This window comes from Mustela putorius, unplaced genomic scaffold (genome assembly GCF_011764305.1).
Source record: "Mustela putorius furo isolate JIRA1106 unplaced genomic scaffold, ASM1176430v1.1 tig00003988_pilon_pilon_pilon, whole genome shotgun sequence".
Taxonomy (NCBI): domain Eukaryota; kingdom Metazoa; phylum Chordata; class Mammalia; order Carnivora; family Mustelidae; genus Mustela; species Mustela putorius.
This window is the reverse complement of record NW_025422127.1, coordinates 9560021-9580121: the sequence shown is the minus strand read 5'-3', so window position 1 is coordinate 9580121 and position 20101 is coordinate 9560021.

The following is a 20101-nucleotide window of genomic DNA, read 5'->3' as shown; positions in this document are numbered from 1 at the left end:
GTCAGAGGGAGAAGCAGACTCCCCGTGGAGCCAGGAGCCCAATGTGGGACTCCATCCCAGAACCGGGATCATGACCCAAGCCGAAGACAGTCCTTTAACCGACTGAGCCACCCAAGCACCCTCAAAAGGACTTATGATATATATATCCCTGGCAAGGATGTGGGAAACCAGCTACTCTCATACACTAGTACCGTGAATGTACGTTGATAAAACATTTTGAAGGGAAATTTAGCAGAGTTGATCAAAATATCCTATATAACTTTAAATTTAGTAAAACCACTAATAGGTATGAGACTTTTTTTTTTTTTAGATTTTACTTATTTATTTTGAAAGAGGAAGAAAGAGAGAGCCCAGGCAAGCATGGGAAAGGAGGGACAGAGAAAGAGGGAAAGAGAATCTCAACCAAATTTCACCCTGAGAAGGGAGCCAGACACCTGGCTCCAGCTCACCATCTGAGATCCTGACCTGAGCAGAAATCAAGAGTCAAACTCTAAACCAACTAAACCACCTAGGTGACCCTAGAGATATTCTTATGTGCACAATAAAGTAGGTACAGTATTTATTACAGCATTGTTTATAATAGTGAGTAATGCAAAACAACATGAACACCTATCAGTAGAAAATATATATTAATATATATATATATAATATGGGATGCCTAGGTAGCTCAGTGGGTTAAGTGTCTGCCTTTGGCTCAGGTCATGATCCCATTGTCCTGGGATCCAGTGGTGTGGGGCGCCCCACTTAGGGGGAAGCTTGCTTCTCTTCTCCCTCTCCCTCTCCCTCTCCTACTGTCCCTGCTACTGTCCCTGCTTGTGTTTTGTTCCCTGTCCTGCTGTCTCTCTCTCTCTGTGTCAAATAAATAAATAAATAAATAAAATCTTTAAAATAGATAATATATAATACATATTATGTTATATATAATATATAATATAATACATATATAATATATGACACATATATTATTTACATAATACATATTATATATCTATTATTTATGTAATTTATGTTTATATCTAATTTATTATATATTATTTACATAAAATCTAAAATATATAATAAAATTATATATAAATATATATTTATAGTATATATATTTTATATATTATATGTAATTTATATTTAAATTTATATATGATATAGTAATATGTATTATTTATATTGATATATATTATCTATAATATAAATGTTATATAAGATTTATATATTTTTTTCAAGATTTATTTATTTATTTGACAGACAGATCACAAATAGTAGGCAGAGAGGCAGACAGAGAGAGAGGAGGAAGCAGGCTTCCCATGGAGCAGAGAGCCTGATGCGGGGCTTGATCCCAGGACCCTGGGATCATGACCTGAGCCAAAGGCAGCGGCCTAACCCTCTGAGCCACCCAGGCGCCCCAAGATTTATATGTTTTATATAAACATATATAAATATATGTTGGTACCTAAATATATATTTATATATGATATATTTATATATAAAATATAAAAAAATATATGGCCATGAGAAGGCCATAGGAAAAGATACATGATTTAAAAAAAAGTCAGTAAACTTTCACTTAAAATTTCAGTAATCCTAAACTACTTCTGGTTCCAAAATTGTCCGTGTTCATCATATTCTTCACACCTTTACATGCATTAAACCTTCTATCTTGAACATTTTCCTCTAGCTTGTCAATTTGATGTGTTCACATATGTGCTCAAATAATACCTCCTCTTGGACTTCACTGGGTACTTTTTTCTAATTCCAGTGTAGTTAACATACCATGTAATATTAGTTTCAGGTGTATGTTATAGTGAATCAACATCTCCATACCTCACCTGATGCTCATCACAGCAGGTGTACTCTTTACTCCCCATCACCTACTTCACCCATCGCGCACGCGCGAGCACACACACACACACACACACACACACCCCTTAGTAACCATCAGTTCGTTCTCTATAGTTCAGATTTTGTTTCTGGGTTTGCCTCTCTCTCTCTTTTTTCCCCTTGTTCATTTGTTTTGTTTCTTAAATTTCACATCTGAGTGAAATTTACCCACAGTAGAAACACATTTTATATTAGAACCCAATGCACACATATGTACTTGAAACAAAGTTTTCCTAAAATGATAATTCTATTAAACATGATGGCAGTTTATAATTTTTATTGTGATCTCTTCTGTTCTATTTTATATTATTGTTCTCAATCCACAAAACTGATTTCAATACTAGTAGTACATCTTGACCTACTTGACCCACAGGTTAAGAAAAAGTAATGAAGAAAGACCAAGAATGTTTCTGATAATTAGATCATATACTAAGATTATTGTGTATATTTTACTCTGCTTTTTTGAAGAGTCATCTTACTACCACCTCACACCAGCCAGAATGGCTAAAATGAGGAAGTCAGGAAATGACAGGTGTTGGCAATGATGCAGAGAAAGGGGAACCCTCCTACCTTGTTGGTGGGAATGTAAGCTGGTGCAGCCAATCTGGAAAATAGTATGAAAGTTCCTCAAAAATTTGAAAATAGAGCTACCCTACAACCCAGCAATTGCACTACTGGGTATTTACCCTAAAGATACAAATGTAGTGATCTGAAAGGACATGTGCGCCTGAATGCTTATAGCAGCAATGGCCACAACAGCCAAACTATGGAAAGAACCTAGATGCCCATCAACAAATGAATGGATAAAGAAGAATTCTCAGTGTATTCCTGTGTGTGTGTGTGTGTAGTGGCATGTATGGAATACTATGCAGCCATCAAAAAAAACCAAAATCTTGCCATTTGCAATGACATGGATGGAACTAGAGGGTATTATGCTAAGCGAAATAAGTCAATCAGAGAAAGACAATTATCATTTGATCTCTCTGATAATGAGAAATCTGAGAGATAGGGCAGGGGGTCATGGGGGGAAAAATGAAACAATCTAAGATCGGGAGGGAGACAAACCAGAAGAGACTCTTAAACTCAGGAAACAAACTAAGGGTTGCTGGGTGGGTGTGGAGGGAGAGGGTGGCTGGGTAATGGACATTGGGGAGGGTATGTGCTCTGGTAAGTGCTCTGAATTATGTAAGACTGATGATTCATAGACCTGTACCCCTGAAGTAAAATAATACATTATATGTTAATAGAAAAAAAGAAAAAGAAAAAACTAATAAATTCAATTAGCCAACAACGAAAGAAAGTCATCTTACAAACTTTCTACCGGCTGTACGATAAAGTCTAATTTTCTTAGCTAGATGATTCTTAATAATCTTGCCCCAACCTTCTTTTCAGGCTCACATAGAGCCACTTGTCTCACACCATCTTCTTCTTGCTCCCAGTGTCGTCTCTAGCTTAATCACTTTGCTGTAATTTTCCAAACACACCATCTTTGTTCATGTTGAACATATTTGCACAGACTGAAATGTCCTTCCCATTCATTCCCTGGTAAAATGTCTTCAGATGTAATTTATATATCAGTTTATCTGAGGAGTCTTTCTCGACTTCCCCAAACCCAGCTCTACACTCCCACAGCATTATTTATACTTAGTTTTTAATTCTTATCACGTTGCATTCATCTGTTAATAGGTACAAAGGCAAGAAACATGTTTGTATTTACACAGTATCCATCACAGTTTTTGGAATGTAGTAAGAACACCATACTTTTTTTTTCTATTAAATGAATGATTGTTTCTGTCCATCTTTAATGCTATAATTTGTTCTTTATAAATCCAAAAAATGCTAAATATCGTGGCTGGAATTCACCTCTGCCCACCAGCAGGGGGTAGCAGCTACACAATTCAAAAGTTCTGGACTGGAGATTAGATTAACTGTCCCAGAAATCAAGCTAATTTTCTCCTATGTGTGATTCTCCAAGTATATGTGATTTAACCGAGTTCAACAAAAGCATCTTTGTTAGAAATGTCAGGGGCCCCATACAACTCAAATTTTGATTATTTTTAGAAATGTTTTAAACATGAAAATAAAGGTCAAGTTTTCCTGACTTTTTCCACCAGTAAGTATTTTTCAGCTCTTTATTCTTTGCACACATACAAAAAAACTATTTATCACTGGGTTTTCAATTCTGATTTACCTTTGTTCAGGGTACTATTATCTATCATGAAATTGTACTTGTTAAAGTATAACTGTCCTAAGTCTTAGGGTTGCTACAAATGCAGTGATAAGAATTGTAATGAGATTTCAATCACAGTTTATAAATATTCCTTACTTAGAATGGACCCTAGTGACCTTGTGGGTGAAATCTTGCACTTTTACTATGACAGACTTGAATCCGAGACTTATTAAATCATTTGTCCAAAGACACAGTTGGTTATGAAGTCAGGATTGGAAACTCATGTTTCATGATTTACAAATTAACATTTTCTTCACCCCACCACACAATTTAAATACAAGAAGCACCCAAGATACTGGTACAAAAATAGAACACTTGTGTAGTTTTGTATCCATATCATTTTTTTCCATTTAATATAAGCCATAAAGATAACCTCACAAGTACACAGAAATATATGGGCTATTTACAGAAGAATTTTTATAATTAGAAAATGGAAATAATCTAAATGTCCATCAAATCTGGAATTGATCCATTCCATAAATAAATAAGTTATGGCACATCTATCAGTGAAGTACTATGCACCTATTAAACATTGAAATTTGTCTATATGCTCAGATATGAAAAGGTAAGTTAATAAGTGAAAAACTGTAAGGTCCAAAAAGGTATAATATTAGGTCATCTATAAAAAATAAATATAAGGGTTGCCTGGCTGTTTCAGTCAGTAGAGCATATAACTCTTGATCTTGAGATCATGAGTTCAAGACCCATGTTGGGTCTAGAGCTTTCTTTTAAAAATAATAAATAAATAAATAAAATCTAGACTTGATAGGCATAAAATAATTATGAAACTATAGCAAAGATGCGTAACAGGGGCTGTTATTTCTAGTAAGTGGAAAGGGTAAAGAAAGGGAAACTCTTTTTCTTTCTTTTTTTATTTTATTCATTTATTTGACAGACAGAGATCACAAGTAGGCAGAGAAGCAGGCAGAGGGAGAGGAGGAAGCAGGCTCCTCTTCTGAGCAGAGAGAGCCCGATGCGGGGCTCGATCCCAGGACCCTGGGATCATGACCTGAGCCAAAGGCAGAGGCTTTAACCCACTGAGCCACCCAGGCTCCCCTCTTTTTCATATTATATACTTCTTTATGCTACTGTTGTGATAACTAACTTATAACAGTAAATCAAGAACTATGCATATAAAATTTCAATACATGAAAATGAAACTACATGTTATTTATGAAGTCATGCATATGTAATAAAAATATAAAAGCCATTAGGGGAAAACTGGTTATCTCTGGAGAAAGAAAGAGCTAAAAGATTTGGGGAAGAAGGAGTATTTATCTTTTAAAAGTATCTGAAGTAGGGGCACCTGGGTGGCTCAGTGGGTTAAAACCTCTGCCTTCGGCTCAGGTCATGATCCCAGGGTCCTGGGATCGAGCCCCGCTTTGGGCTATCTGCTCAGCAGGGAGCCTTCTTCCCTTCCTGCCTCTCTGCCTACTTGTGATCTCTCTCTCTCTCTCTCTCTGTTAAATAAATAAATAAAATCTTAAAAAAAAAAAAGTGGCTGAAGTAAACAGCATAATATTAAAACCTTAGTAAAGGTGAGTAGTCACAAGTTGATAGAGCTGATGCAAATTCTATTTTTTATATACTTATTCACCTATCTTAAATATGTCATCATAATAAAATAGAGTATGGGAGTCCAAGAGGTAAAAATTGTGAAGTAAATAATGAAGAAACAACCTGGTAAATTACTGAGTGATGTAAGTGAGCTGCAGAATTATACGTATAATTTAAAATGAGCATGCCCAATGTGCTCTCTATCTCTCACTCACACACACACACACTTCACATATACTTATATGTACATAGAAAAACTCTGAAAAGAATACATTTAATAGAAGTCACCTCTTGAGAAATGCACTTTGGAAAAGGAAAGGTAGAGAAAGAATTTTCACTTTTGCTTTAAACATGTCTGCATTTAGTTAATTGAATTACTGTTAAAAAAAATGTCTGCCTTTGATTTTTGCAACGAGCACATATTTAGTTGTATAATTCAAAAATAAACATTTTTAAAAGTTAGAAACACTGTACTGGTTTTACAATGATTTCATGATGTTTTAGTTACATAGTAAGTAAAGTCAGTCATTGCCCTAATTCTGTCTCTTCCTACTCCTTGCTTCCCATTGTGGTCCTGCAGCTACTGGGTCAGGTTAAACTGGTCCAGTATGTGAATTTGATAATCTCTAATTCTTAGGTCAGGAATTCTGACTTTGTCCAATTGATTTACTCTGTATCCCCAATACATAAGACACGCCTGGCACATGGTGTGTTCAATCAAGAGCTACAGTTAGAATGATGGTGACCTAGGGGCCTAAGCGGGGAAAAATACCAAGCAAGTACTAGAATTACAGAATTTAAGATCAAAGCCACCTTAGCATTTGTGGAGAAAACTACCAGGTCCTGCAACCCTGAGAAACAAAGGATATGTCTCACATGATGATGCTGACCTGAAGTTCCAGATGAGAACTCTTGATAGGATTCTTTTTTCTGATTAAGAAAATATATCTGCTTCCTCCTAGGTGTTCAAGCTTTAAGAGTTACAAAACGTGGGTAATAATTTGGTCCCAGAGAGGTTTGCAGCAATAACTCATCCTTTGAGAATCTCCATGCCATCTCAAGAACATGAGGCATGTGGCAGGTGTGGGATGTAATTAAGAAAAGGATCAGACGCTACAGCTAAATATATCTGATTTTCCTCCCAACTCTGTCCTCTCATACTGCACCAATTACATTTACCAAATGTAAATCAAACAGAAGCAATTTCTAGTCCCTACTATAGTTACTCTGTAGATAATTTTCTAAGGAAATACTTGATTTCCAGAGTAATCTCCTTATTGAGTGAAGAGTTTTGGAAGACATTCCTCATGACACAACTAGTCACAAAATTTTTTTGAATTGGTCCACATCCAAGGATGTGGGGCAATGGAACTGGTGGGAGTTTGGCTGTTTCTAGTAAAGTTGAATGTGGTCATACCAGGAGCACTCCTCCAAAGTAAGCAACTTCTGCATATGTTCACTAGGTACAAACATACAATCGGGCTGAATGTTCTTAGGGAAAATGCACAAGAATATTATTGCAACATTGTTTACCATTTATAACCATTTATGAAATAAATGTCCACCATTAGAACAAATCAACTTGGGTATATTGGTATAATAAGACAGTGTAAAGAGTGAACATGAATGAACTACTCACGATGTGCAGCAAAAAGGATAGATCACAAAAACACAATGTTGGTTGGGGAAGAAAGAAAAAAGTAAGTTAACGAAAGAAATAACTAGATTGTCCATTTGGGCAATATTCAAAAATGAACAAATCTAAAGTTGTATGGTTTTGGGAAATATATTTCAGTGGCAAAGCCATTTTCAAAATGAAGGGAAATGATAAATACAAAATTCCCAATTGTGGATACTGGGGGTTGGTGGGGAATGGGGAGGAAGATTAAGGTGGGCATGGAGTGTGCTTGAATGATAGTGATAGCATTCTACTTTTAAAACAGGATGAAGGGGGCTGCCTGGGTGGCTCAGTGGGTTAAACCCTCCGACTTCGGCTCAGGTCATGATCCCAGGGTCCTGAGATCGAGCCCTGCATTGGGCTCTGTGCTCGGCGGGGAACCCCCCCTCTCTCTCTGCCTGCCTCTCTGCCTTCTTATGATCTCTGTCTGTCAAATAATTAAATAAAATCTTTAAAAAACAACAACAAAAAAAAAACAGGATGAAAAATTTGAAAAAGTTGGATGATAAACTCATGATAACATTTCATTATTATTTAAAATGTACATATTTGGGGCACCTAGGTGGCTCAGTCATTAACTGTCTGCCTTTGGCTTAGATCATGATTCCAGGGTCCTGGGCTCAAGCCCCCCATCCGGCCCCCTGCTGGCTGGGAAACCTGCTTCCCCCCTCCCACTCCCCCTGCTTGTGTTCCCTCTCTCACTGTGTCTCTCTCTGTCAAATAAATAAATAAAAATATTTTTAATGTACATATTCAAAATTAATAAATAAATAAAAATTAAAAATTAAAATGTACATATTCATTGCAGAATTTTCCAAATGTGTTATATACCTCACATTTAAAATGTGATATGTGGGGGAACCTGGGTGGCTCAGTGGGTTGGGACCTCTGCCTTTGGCTCGGGTCGTGGTCCCGGAGCCCTGGGATTGAGCCCTGTGTCGGGCTCTCTGCTGGGTGGGGAGCCTGCTCCCTCCTCCTCTTTCTGCCTGCCTCTCTGCCTACTTGTGATCTGTCTTCAAATAAATAAATAAAATCTTAAAATAAAATAAAATGTGATATGTGAAGCAGCTAAGTTGTTAGTTATTGATTCCAACAATAAACATTCTGTATGGCAACAATAATGGTATTAAATATAACGATATATAGCACATTGAAAATTACAAAATGCGGGGTACCTCAGTGGGTCAGTTAGTTAAGCCTCTGATTCTTAATTTCAAAGTCATGGGATGGAGTCCTGGGTTGGGAGGGGGGTCCTCACTCAGCAGGGAATCTGCTTGAAGAGTCTCTCCCTCTCCCTCTACTCCTCCCCCTGCTCACATGCTCTCTTCCTCTCTAAAATACATCTTTTTTAAAAACTACAAAATGTGGGGCACCTGAGTGGCTCAGTCAGTTGAGTATCTGCCTTTGGCTCAGGTCATGATCCCAGGCGGGCTCCCTGCTCAGTGGGGAGTCTGCTTCTCCCTCTCCCTCTGCCTGCTGTTCCCCTGCTTGTTCTCTTTCTCTGTCAAATAAATACATACAGTCTTAAAAATTAAATACATACATACATACATAAATACAAACTAGAAAATACTTTCACATACACAATCTCATTTATTTCTCACAATTGTCTTCGCGGGTCAGTAGTATTATCCCCATTTTCATCAAAAATATGCTGAGATACAGAAAGATCTATTGATTTGGTCATTCAAATATTCAAATATTAATATATTTAATGTTTAATATTTAATATTTAATGTCAGGAAAAGAATACCTTATATTTCTGGTACTAATGCAATAGCTGCTCATAATTTACATTTATGTTTGCATGTATTATTAGTAATACTGTGTATATGGTTGAATTATAGTAATGAATAATGATTACTGAATACTGAATACTATTCTACATGCTTATGTGCATTATATCATTAATCCTCACAACAGATAGGTACTATCATTATCCTGCTAGTTTTACAGGTGAAGAAACCGAAACACTGTGATTAACTAACTTGTCTACTGTCACAAGTGGCAAACAGATCTAAATGTTTCCAAGACCAAGTCCTTAGCCAGCATGCAACTCTACCTCCGTAATCCTTTTTTTTTTTTTTTTTTAAGAGGGAATAGAGACATGGGAGAGGGAGGGGCAGAGAAGGAGGGAGAAAGAGATTCTTAAGCAGGCTCCATGCTCAGTGTGAGCCCAACGCAGGCCTTGATCTCACAATCCTGAGATCACAGTCTGAGGCAAAATCAAGAGTCAAATTCTTAACCAGCTGAGCCACCCAAGCGTCCCTGCCTCCGAAATTTTTTCTTCTCCCTCCAACCTCTCCATCCAGTTAATGGGCAGAATATGCAAAACTTTTTTTTTAAGATTTTATTTATTTATTTGACAGAGAGAGATCACAGGTAGGCAGAGAGGCAGGCAGAGAGAGAGGAAGGGAAGCACAGGCCCCCTGCTGAGCAGAGAGCCCTATGCGGGACTCCATCCCAGGACCCTGAGATCATGACCTGAGCCGAAGGCAGTGGCTTAACCCACTGAGCCACCCAGGTGCCCCAGAATATGCAAGACTTTTAACAATTCCAGGAGATCCTTATTATGAAATTTATATCTGTGAATTTGCCTATTTGCTTAAATTTATTTGTAACCCCAAGATCGATATTCCCCAAACCTTTCACAGTTATTCATGGACACACAAAGTGGCAGAAAATTTGACTCACTGGAAATGCACATATTCAGCTGAGATTGAACAAGGTAATACTGTACCTTCTTGTTTAATCTCTCGTATTTTTTTTAAGGCTTTATTTTTATTTGCAAGAAGGAGAGTGTGGGGTGGGGGTGGCAGGGAGCAGGCAGAAGAAGATAGAGAAGCAGACACCCCACAGAGCAGGGAGCCTAATGCAGGGCTCTTATCCCAGGACCCTGAGATCATGACCTGAGACAAAAGCAGACACATAACTGACTGAGCCACCCAGGCGCCCCTCACCTCTCATATTTTAAAGAAGTGCCCTCTGCAGTCTATGTAGTGCCAAGGTTTTTGTATGTTTATGGTTTTTCTTGATGTTTTCTGTTTAAAACAGCCCCCCAAGCAGAACACCCAAGTAGCAGCAGAGAGAAGGAGAAGCAGACTTCTGCTGAGCAGGGACCCTGATGACAAAGAGCTCAATCCCAGGACTCCAGGATCATGACCCAAGCCAAAAACAGTTGCTTAACCGACTGAGCCACCCAAATGCACCATCTTTATGATTTTCTTTCTTCTTTTTTTTTTAAATTTTCAGCATAACAGTATTCATTATTTTTGCACCGCACCCAGTGCTCCATGCAATCTGTGCCCGCTCTAATACCCACCACCCAGTTCCCCCAACCTCCCACCCCCCACCACTTCAAACCCCTCAGAATGTTTTTCAGAGTCCACAGTCTCTCAGGGTTCACCTCCCCTTCCAATTTCCCCCAACTCCCTTCTCTTCTCCATTTCCCTATGTCATCCGTATTATTCCTTATGATCCACAAATAAGTGGAACCATATGATAATTGACTCTCTCTGCTGACTTATTTCACTCAGCATAATCTCTTCCAGTCCCGTCCATGTTGATACAAAAGTTGGGTATTCATCCTTTCTGATGGAGGCATAATACTCCATAGTGTATATGGACCACATCTTCCTTATCCATTCGTCCATTGAAGGGCATCTTGGTTCTTTCCACAGTTTGGCAACCGTGGCCATTGCTGCTATAAACATTTCTTAATAACATTTTCTTTTTGCTAGCTTACTTTATTGTAAGAATACAGCATATAATACATATACAAAATGTGTGTTGATCACTATTATTGGTAAGGCTTCTAGTCAATGGTAGACTATTCACAGTTACGTTAGGGGGAATCAAATATAACATGTGAATTTTCGGCTGTGTGGAGGGTCAGCTCTCCTAACTCCCATGACGTTCAAGGATCAATGTATAGCAATCAGTTGACCAGAATGCTATGATATCTGGATTTCCTCTAGTAGCAGTGGTTCAGAACTTGCCAATTCAGTGTTCTTGGTGACTTTGCGGAGCATAAACTACCATGAATACTGAAAGAATAGAGCACTCATGCAGGAGCAAGGTGTCTAAGAGGATAGGCTCTGCAGGCCAGCTGTCTGGTTTGAATTCTGCCATTTACATGGTGGCATGCACATGTATAACTCACTAGCCTCTTTGCAACTCAATGTCGTTTTTGACGACGAGATACTAATATTAGTACCTATCTCATCACCGGGCGGTTGGGAGAGCTATATACGTGAAACCAATGAAGAGCTGGTAGATAAACTCTCAGGGTGTAAGTTATTACAACTATTGATACTACTTCACATTTGAAACAAGAGTTACCATGTTCATTTAGGTTAAGATAAGCACTGACACATTGATTTTCAGTATTTCAGAAGCTACACAACAGAGAACATAATAACTAAAATGGAGTTACCAGGGCTCCTGGGTGACTCAGTCATTAAACCTCTGCCTTTGGCTCAGGTCATGATCCCAGGATCCTGGAATGGAACAACACACTGGGCTCCCTGCTCAGCGGGAAGCCTGCTTCTCTCTCTCAATCTCTCTCTCTCTCTGTCCCCCTGCTTGTGTTCCCTCTCTTGCTGTCTCTTTCTCTCTCTCTCTGTCAAATAAATAAATAAAATATTTCTTAAAAATTAAAAAATAAAATGGAGCCACCATTCTAACATGATTTTTCCCTCAATGGCTGGCAAATGTGGCAAATATATAAGGAATATCTCATCTGAAATGGCCACGTGTGATATTGTGACTTATAATAAATATGTATCTTGATCTCTGCCCCCTAGTTCTGTATGTAGAGCTCCTAAAACCCTTGTAACTTCCCAAGTGATAAGAGCATTAGGAGCTATATATTTGGTCTTTGAACTGGATTCCTGACACAGGGATCCTGAAACTCTTGTAACCCATGGGTGACAGGAGTGACTTTTCTTTATGAGGCAGTTCTGGGTAGGCTTCCAGATGGCTCCCAGATGAGGGTTCTGGAGAGACAAAGCCATGATTCGAAGCTTGAAATTTTCTGCCCCATCCCCCACCCTCCTTGAGAAGCTAGAAGAGTGGGAAAAGGAGTTAATAATTGATCACACCTGTGTGAGGAAAATGCCATAAAAACCCCAAAAGTGGGCGCCTGGGTGGCTCAGTGGGTTGAAGCCTCTGCCTTCAGCTCGGGTCATGATCTCAGGGTCCTGGGATAGAGCCCCGCATCGGGCTCTCTGCTCAGCGGGGAGCCTGCCTCCCCCTCTCTCTGCCTGCCTCTCTGCCTACTTGTGGTTTCTGTCTGTCAAATAAATAAATTAAAAAAAAAACCCTTAAAAAAAAAAACAAAAACAAAAGTATGAGATTCAAAGAACTTCCAGGTTGGTGAGCACAGCCACACTGGGAAGGTGACATGTTCCACCTCGCCAGGGGCGGAAGTTCATAGGGTTATCACCTATGTATCTTTTCATCTAGCTGTACACATGTATTCTTTCTTGCATTCTTTAATAAACTGATAGACATAAGTATGAGTTTCCCTGAGTTCTGTGAACCATTATAGTAAATAAAGCAACCCGAGGGGGAGGAGGTCATTGGAATGTCCAGTTTGTAGCCATGGGGCACAGAAGTCATGAGTAATCGTAGGACCTGCCCCTTGCCATTAGCACCATTAGTGAAGAGCAGTCCTTTGGGACTTGGTCCTCAGTCTGTGGGATAAAACACTATCTCCAGGTAGATGATGTGGAATTGAGTTAAATTGACACCAGCTAGTCTCACGGAATTGTTTGATGTGGCAAGGAAAAAAAAAAAGCCCACAGGTGTGGTGACCAGAAGTGTCAGAAATGAAATGTCGGCTGTATGAAGGAGATACACAGAAAAGGGAGAAGTGGGGGTTTTTTTTCTTACCAGAGGGGAACACTGGGTGGTTTCCCAACACAGTATCACCACCTTCTGTTGCTTTTTACTGAAGATGACATGAGGAAAAAGAAAAGAAATGAAGACATTTTCTTTTTTTTTTTAATTTTTATTTATTTGACAGAGAGACATCACAAGTAGGCAGAGAGGCAGGCAGAGAGAGAGAGGAGGAAGCAGGCTCCCTGCTGAGCAGAGAGCCCAATGCAGGACTCGATCCCAGGACTCTGAGATCATACCTGAGCCGAAGGCAGCGGCTTAACCCACTGAGCCACCCAGGCACCCTAAGACATTTTCTTTTTTTATTTTTTATTTTTATGTTCAGCTAGCCAACATGCAGTGCATCATTAGTTTTTGATGTAGTGTTCAACAATTCGTCAGTTGCGTATAACACCCAGTGCTCATCGCAACACATGCCCTCCTTAATGCCCATCGCCACTTTCTAAATAACGCACAAGTAGGATAGCTAACATACAAAATCCACCAAAGTTTACTCAACAAGTTATGTAGACTTACGCTTAGGAGAGCTATGTGTTCCTCAACAGTCCTGAATCCTGTCCCCATCAAAAAACAGGGGCCATAGGGACTATGGCTTCTCATCAGATTAGATAAAGCACAAACCAAAAGCTTGTCCCCTTGTCCACTTTCAGTTTCACCGAATGAAAACCCCAAACGGTGTTCGTAAAAAATGTAGGTGGACTCAGTTTCCTTCCCCTTCAATCTCCCTCCCTTGGCTATCCTAGGTACATACTATAATGGAAAAATAATAACCAATAAATCAATAGAGGAAACATTTACTTTTCTTTAAACCACTCAGATCTGAATGATTTATCATGCTGAACTTGACTGACTTCTTTCAAGATCTAGGCATACGTGCATCAGATACTTTGATGGGATGGACAGGTTTTTTTGCTTTGTTTTATTTACTTTTCAACTGAATTGCTTTCCTTTCTGAGTGACTTTCTTCTTCAATTTGTTTCCCTTCTTGGTTCTACTATAGCTATGTGCTAGAGGAAGAAGGGAGTACATCTAATCCACATTCCTGAAGAGCCATGGGCTAGGATTTGATTTGACAGAAAGGACATGTCTTAACAATGGGAAAAGAACATTCTGTAAGTTATTTGTTACATGTCCAAGCTGGGAGAGTGGTTGTGATATAATAGGCAAGACTGGAAGCCACGTAATGTTTTTGGCATAATTACTAACATTTATTGAGTCCTATGTGCCAACTCTCTTTCAAGGGCTTGGCATGCATTTATTAACTCCTAACCATCCTACAGAGTACAGTGAATATTCCCCTAAATCAGTCATTACCCATCCAGGAAAAGAGAAACCATTGTAGGTACATCAAACAGGGTATTTAATATAAGGACCTGGTTATGAAAGCGTTGGGAGCGCTAGAAGGATAAAAGGGGAGGAGATGATAGAATTGCGGGTGACTGCTCCCCTAGAATTGGAGAAGCATGTCACCTAGAATGGGCAAGTATGCCTTTGGCTTTGAGGCTGAGGGCTCTTGCTGCTGCCCTAGGCATCTAAGAATGCATAGGTCTGAGGAACCAGTAATCCCACTAGAGCCCACAGGAGCCAGCAGCTGCCTCAGCCACGTGTCCCATCCCCTTTGCAGGAGTTACCACAGTTGTATTCTGCTACAGAGCCAGAAGCTAAAGGATTCCCTGTTCAATCAATCTCTTTCTGTATGTGTGTGCATGTGTGTGTGTGTGTGCATAATATAGTTATACATATAGTTTTAATGTTTAGTCTGTTTTATGGTTTTTGTTCTTTTTTACTTTTAAAACAGATTTGCAAGGCGCCTGATGGCTCTCTGTTAAGTGGCCGACTTGATTTCAGCTCAGGTCATGATCTCAGTGCATGAGATCAAACCCATGACAGGCTCCCTGCTGGGTGTGGAGTCTGCTTAAAATTCTCTCTTTCTCTCCTTATACCCTATCCCCAACCCACTCACATGTGTATACACACTCACTGTCTCTAACATAAATAAACAAATAAGTAAATAAATAAATAATAAACTAAAATAAGTAAAATAGATTTGCAATCCTGGGCAGCTGTCTGCCTCAGTCAGTGGAGCATGTGGCTCTTGATCTCCTGTTTGTGAGTTTGAGCCCCACATTGGGTTTAGAGATTAGTTAATGCATCAATTAAATTTTTAAAAAAAGATTTGCAGTCATGGTGAACAAACTAAGTTCCAGAATCAAATGCAATGCTTCCCTTTACCTTTCACCGTCCAATAGCACATTAGCATAGACCTTCTGGTAAAGCCTATTCAGAATTCCACTGGAGAGAAGGTCCAGGAAATGTGGTGCCCAGGCTTCCAATAGAGAGATAGCAAGGAAAGATGGGAATGGGCTTCAGTTCAATAGATAAAATCTGACACAATCCCTGTTTTACAGGTGAGAAAATGAAAACAGTTTAAATCATTTCTGTACAGTCACACAATGAACTGGCAAAGCTGGGATTCAAACTCAGTTTTCATCAAAGTCCTTAAGGGCAGAAACTTTATTTTTTAATTCTCTCAGGCAAAAAAGGCTAGAGGTTCTGTGATTCCAAAGATTTTAATTTGGCCAGGCAAATACAAATTGCCATCACTGAAAATGTAGAATTAATCAGTAGCTCATAAAAGGTTTTAATATGACTGACTTTGTAATATATATTCAAGATTTCATTCTTTCTAGAGCATCTAATCTCTGCTTAGATGTTTATAATTTAGATATTCAAAAGGAGCAAAACATGGGGCTGACTGACGGTTCAGTCAGTTAAGCCTCCAAATCTTGATTTTGGCTCAAGTCATGATTCCAAGGTCCTGAAATCAAACTCCGTGTCAATCCCTGTGTTGGGCTCCATACTCACCAGGGAGTCTGCTTGTCCCTCCCTCTCTCTCTGCCCTTTCTCCTGCTCGTGCTCTCTCTCTCTCAATCTCTCAAACAAACAAAATGTTAAAGAAAAAAAAAAAGGAAACAAAAGATAACCACATAAGTTTCCCTAATTTTTCAACATTACACCACAAAACAACTAGTACTTTATAAGAAAGGACAGATAGGGACGCCTGGGTGGCTCAGTTGGTTGGACGACTGCCTTCGGCTCAGGTCATGATCCTGGATTCCTGGGATCGAGTCCCGCATCGGGCTCCCAGCTCCATGGGGAGTCTGCTTCTCTCTCTGACCTTCTCCTCGCTCATGCTCTCTCTCACTGTCTCTCTCTCAAATAGATAAATAAAATATTTAAAAAAAAAAAAAAAAAGAAAGGACAGATATAATTGCTTTATAATCTTTAGAAAGACTGAATCCACTTGAGAAACAACCTTAAAGACTCTGAAATCTTTGAATTATATTCAAAAGTCAACATCCTTTTCAACCACATATTCATTCATTCATTCATTCATTCATTCCCATATGTTATACCAAGAATGTAACAGGCATTGGACCTAGAAACAAAGTCATGACCTCATAGGGCAGCGAAACAGATAAAATGTTATTTTTTCTGCACTACAAGGGCCTGTAAAATTTCTACCCATCTTTAAAGTCTAGCTCAAGTGCTACCTCTTCAGTGGTCTGTTTGCTTCAGTAAGAATTAGTATTTCTCTCATGTTTTTGGGCACATTGGGAACCTCCCAGCAGCTCCCCCCACCCTTTTTTTTAACTGGATAAAATATTTTATTTTTCTATAGAAAGATTTTTAAAATATTTTTATTAACAGATAATGTATTATTTGTTTCAGGGACACAAGTCTGTGATTCATCAGTCTTACACAATTCACAGCACTCACCATAGCACATACCCTCCCCAATGTCCATCACCCCGCCACTCCATCCCTCCAGTCCCCACCACTACAGCAACCCTCGGCTTGTTTCCTAAGATTAAAAGTCTCTCATGGTTTGTCCCCCTCTCTGGTTTTGTCTTGTTTCATTTTTTTCCTCTCTTTCCTTATGATCCTCTGCCTTGTTTATCAAATTCCACATATGAGTGAGATTGTCTGATACTGTCTTTCTCTGATTGACTTATTTCATTTAGCATAATATCTTCTAGTTCCATCTACATCTTTGCAAATGACAAGATTTTGTTTTTGATGGCTGCATAATATTTCTCTCTCCGTGTGTGTGAGTGTGTGTGTGTGTGTACACATATATACACATCTTCTTCATCCATTCATCTGTTGATGGACATCTAGGCTCTTTCCAAAGTTTGGCTATTGTGGACATTGCTGCTGTAAACATTAGGGTGCACATGCCCCTTCAGATCGATATATTTGTATTTTGGGGGTAAATACCCAGTAGTGCAATTGCTGGGTTGTAGCTCCATTTTCAACTTTTGGAGGAACCTCCATACTGCTTTCCAGAGTGACCCAGAAGCCCTTATTAGGTTATAATAATGTATATCTCTCACTGTATCTGTATCTCCTACAGCACAAAGCATAGCATCTGTGGTAGGAGCAGAGTACATGTTTATGATACTGAACTTAATGATAAAGACCTTACCTTTTGCAAGTGGATGGAATCTCTGTAGTAGGAAATTATATATCTTTCAAAAATATAAATGCACATACTCTTGGACTTAGCAGTTATAACTCTCGGAACCTATTCTACAAAAGTGTTCATGGATGTGTAAAATACAAAAGTAAAGTACTCATTGGAGCATTGTTTGTAACTGCTTTAAAAGTTGATTTAAAAAAAATAGGGCACCTTGTGACTCAGTCATTGAGCATCTGATTCTTTGTTTCAACTCAGGTCATGATGTCAGGGTGGTAAGATCAAGAGCCCTGGGTAGGACTCTGATCTCAACAGGGAGTCTGCTTGAGATTCTCTTTCCATTTCTCCCTTCCCCTTTCTCCTCCCCCTGCTCATGTTTGAACTCTCTCTCTCTTTCTCTCTCGCTAAAATAAATAAATAAATCTTTGAAAAAAAAGAGTTGATAAAAACAGACTATTCATCGGGACGCCTGGGTGGCTCAGTTGGTTAAGCAGCTGCCTTCGGCTCAGGTCATGATCCCAGTGTCCTGGGATCGAGTCCCACATCGGGCTCCTTGCTTGGCAGGGAGCCTGCTTCTCCCTCTGCCTGCCTCTCTGTCTGCCTATGCTCGCTCGCTCTCTCTCCCTCTATCCCTGACAAATAAATAAATAAAATCTTAAAAAAAAAAAAAAACAGACTATTCATCAACAGAGGACTAACTGATTAAAGGGATAATATGGACCAATTTAAAAAATATTATGTGGGGGCACCTGGGTGGCTCAGTAGGTTAGGCCTCTGCCTTCAGCTCAGATCATGATCCCAGGGTCCTGGGATTGAGCCCCGCATCAGGCTCTCTGCTCAGCAGGGAGCCCTCATCCCCCGCTCCTGCCACCTGCTGCTCTGCCTACTTATGATCTCTGTCTGTCAAATTAATAAATAAAATCTTTAAAAAAATGATGTGGACTACTATGTCCAGATATGAAAAGGTAAATAGAAAAAGCATAAGACAATATATGTAATGTAATTGCATTTATATTTATGAAAGAGTTTCCTCCAGGGAGTAACAATAGGATAGCTAGGTATTGTGGAAATTTCAGTTTTCATTTCATTTTAGTCCTTCTATATTTAAAGTTTTTTTTTAACATGAGAATGAATTATTTTATGTATATATGTGTATATATATATAAAATGTGTATATATGCACACTTATGAGAATACTATCTTTTGTATGCTCACTATTTGTGCTTTCTGAATACCTTCATTATTCCATGTTTCCAAATACTAGATTAAAATAAAAAAACAGAATATGGGGTGCCTGGGTGGCTCAGTCTTAACCATCTGCCTTTGGCTCAGGGCATGATCCTGGGATTGAGCCCCACATCAGGATCCCTGCATGGCGGGGAGTCTGCTTCTCCCGCTCTCACTCTCCCTGCTTGTGTTCCTTCTCTCGCTGTATCTCTCTCTGTCAAATAAATAAATAAAATATTTTTTTTAAAAAACAGAATATAATTAATAGAATTATATGCACCAACATCGAAATATGTTCTGACATATTGTTAAGCAAAAAAGCAGATCATAAAATCACATGTAAATTATAATCCCATTTTTGCTTGAAACTACCTTTTTAAAAGATATGTGTTCTACTTAGAAAAAATTTACAAAGAATGAATGTGAAGCTATTAAAAATAGTTACTTCTAGGCAGCGGAATTGGAAATAAAAACTTTCATTCTTTTACCCTTTAACTTTTGTATTATTTCAATTAATCTTCTTTATATGTACTACCTCTGTCATTAGATAACAATGGACACCAATCAATCAGTCAATCAATCACTCTCTTGGGATTTTTCTTGGGTCTTTCTGTCTTAAAAAATTTCATGGTGATTTCTCTGTGAACAAGAGGAGGAGCAGATATTATTTGAACAGTAAGTTGATTAATATTGACTGAAGCCTTTACCCCAGGCAACAGTCTTCAAATACATTTGACCCAAGTGAATTTTATTTCATGTGCATACATGTAAAAGAACAATGTGAGTGAGAATTTTTAAGATGTATATTTTAAGCTGGAATCATTGCTTCAATCTTCTGTATGCCTTCTTGATGAAACAATCTAGTTGATTGACTATTCTGTCCATCCCCAATACCCGAAACATTCTCCCACCCACCTGCCTTTCATTTTTCTCCACTTGAACATTCTAAATAGCATGTCAATCTTCTGTCTATAGAGATCTTTAAGGACCTTCCCAGAGATGGCTGGGTAGCTCGACCAGTTAAGCGTCCTACTCTCGGTTTCTTCTCAGGTCAAGTTCTCATAGTCATGAGATCAAAACCCCTGTTGGGCTCTGCGCTGAGCATGGCATCTGCTTGATATCCTCTCTCTCCCTTTGCCCCTCCCCTTGCCCAAGC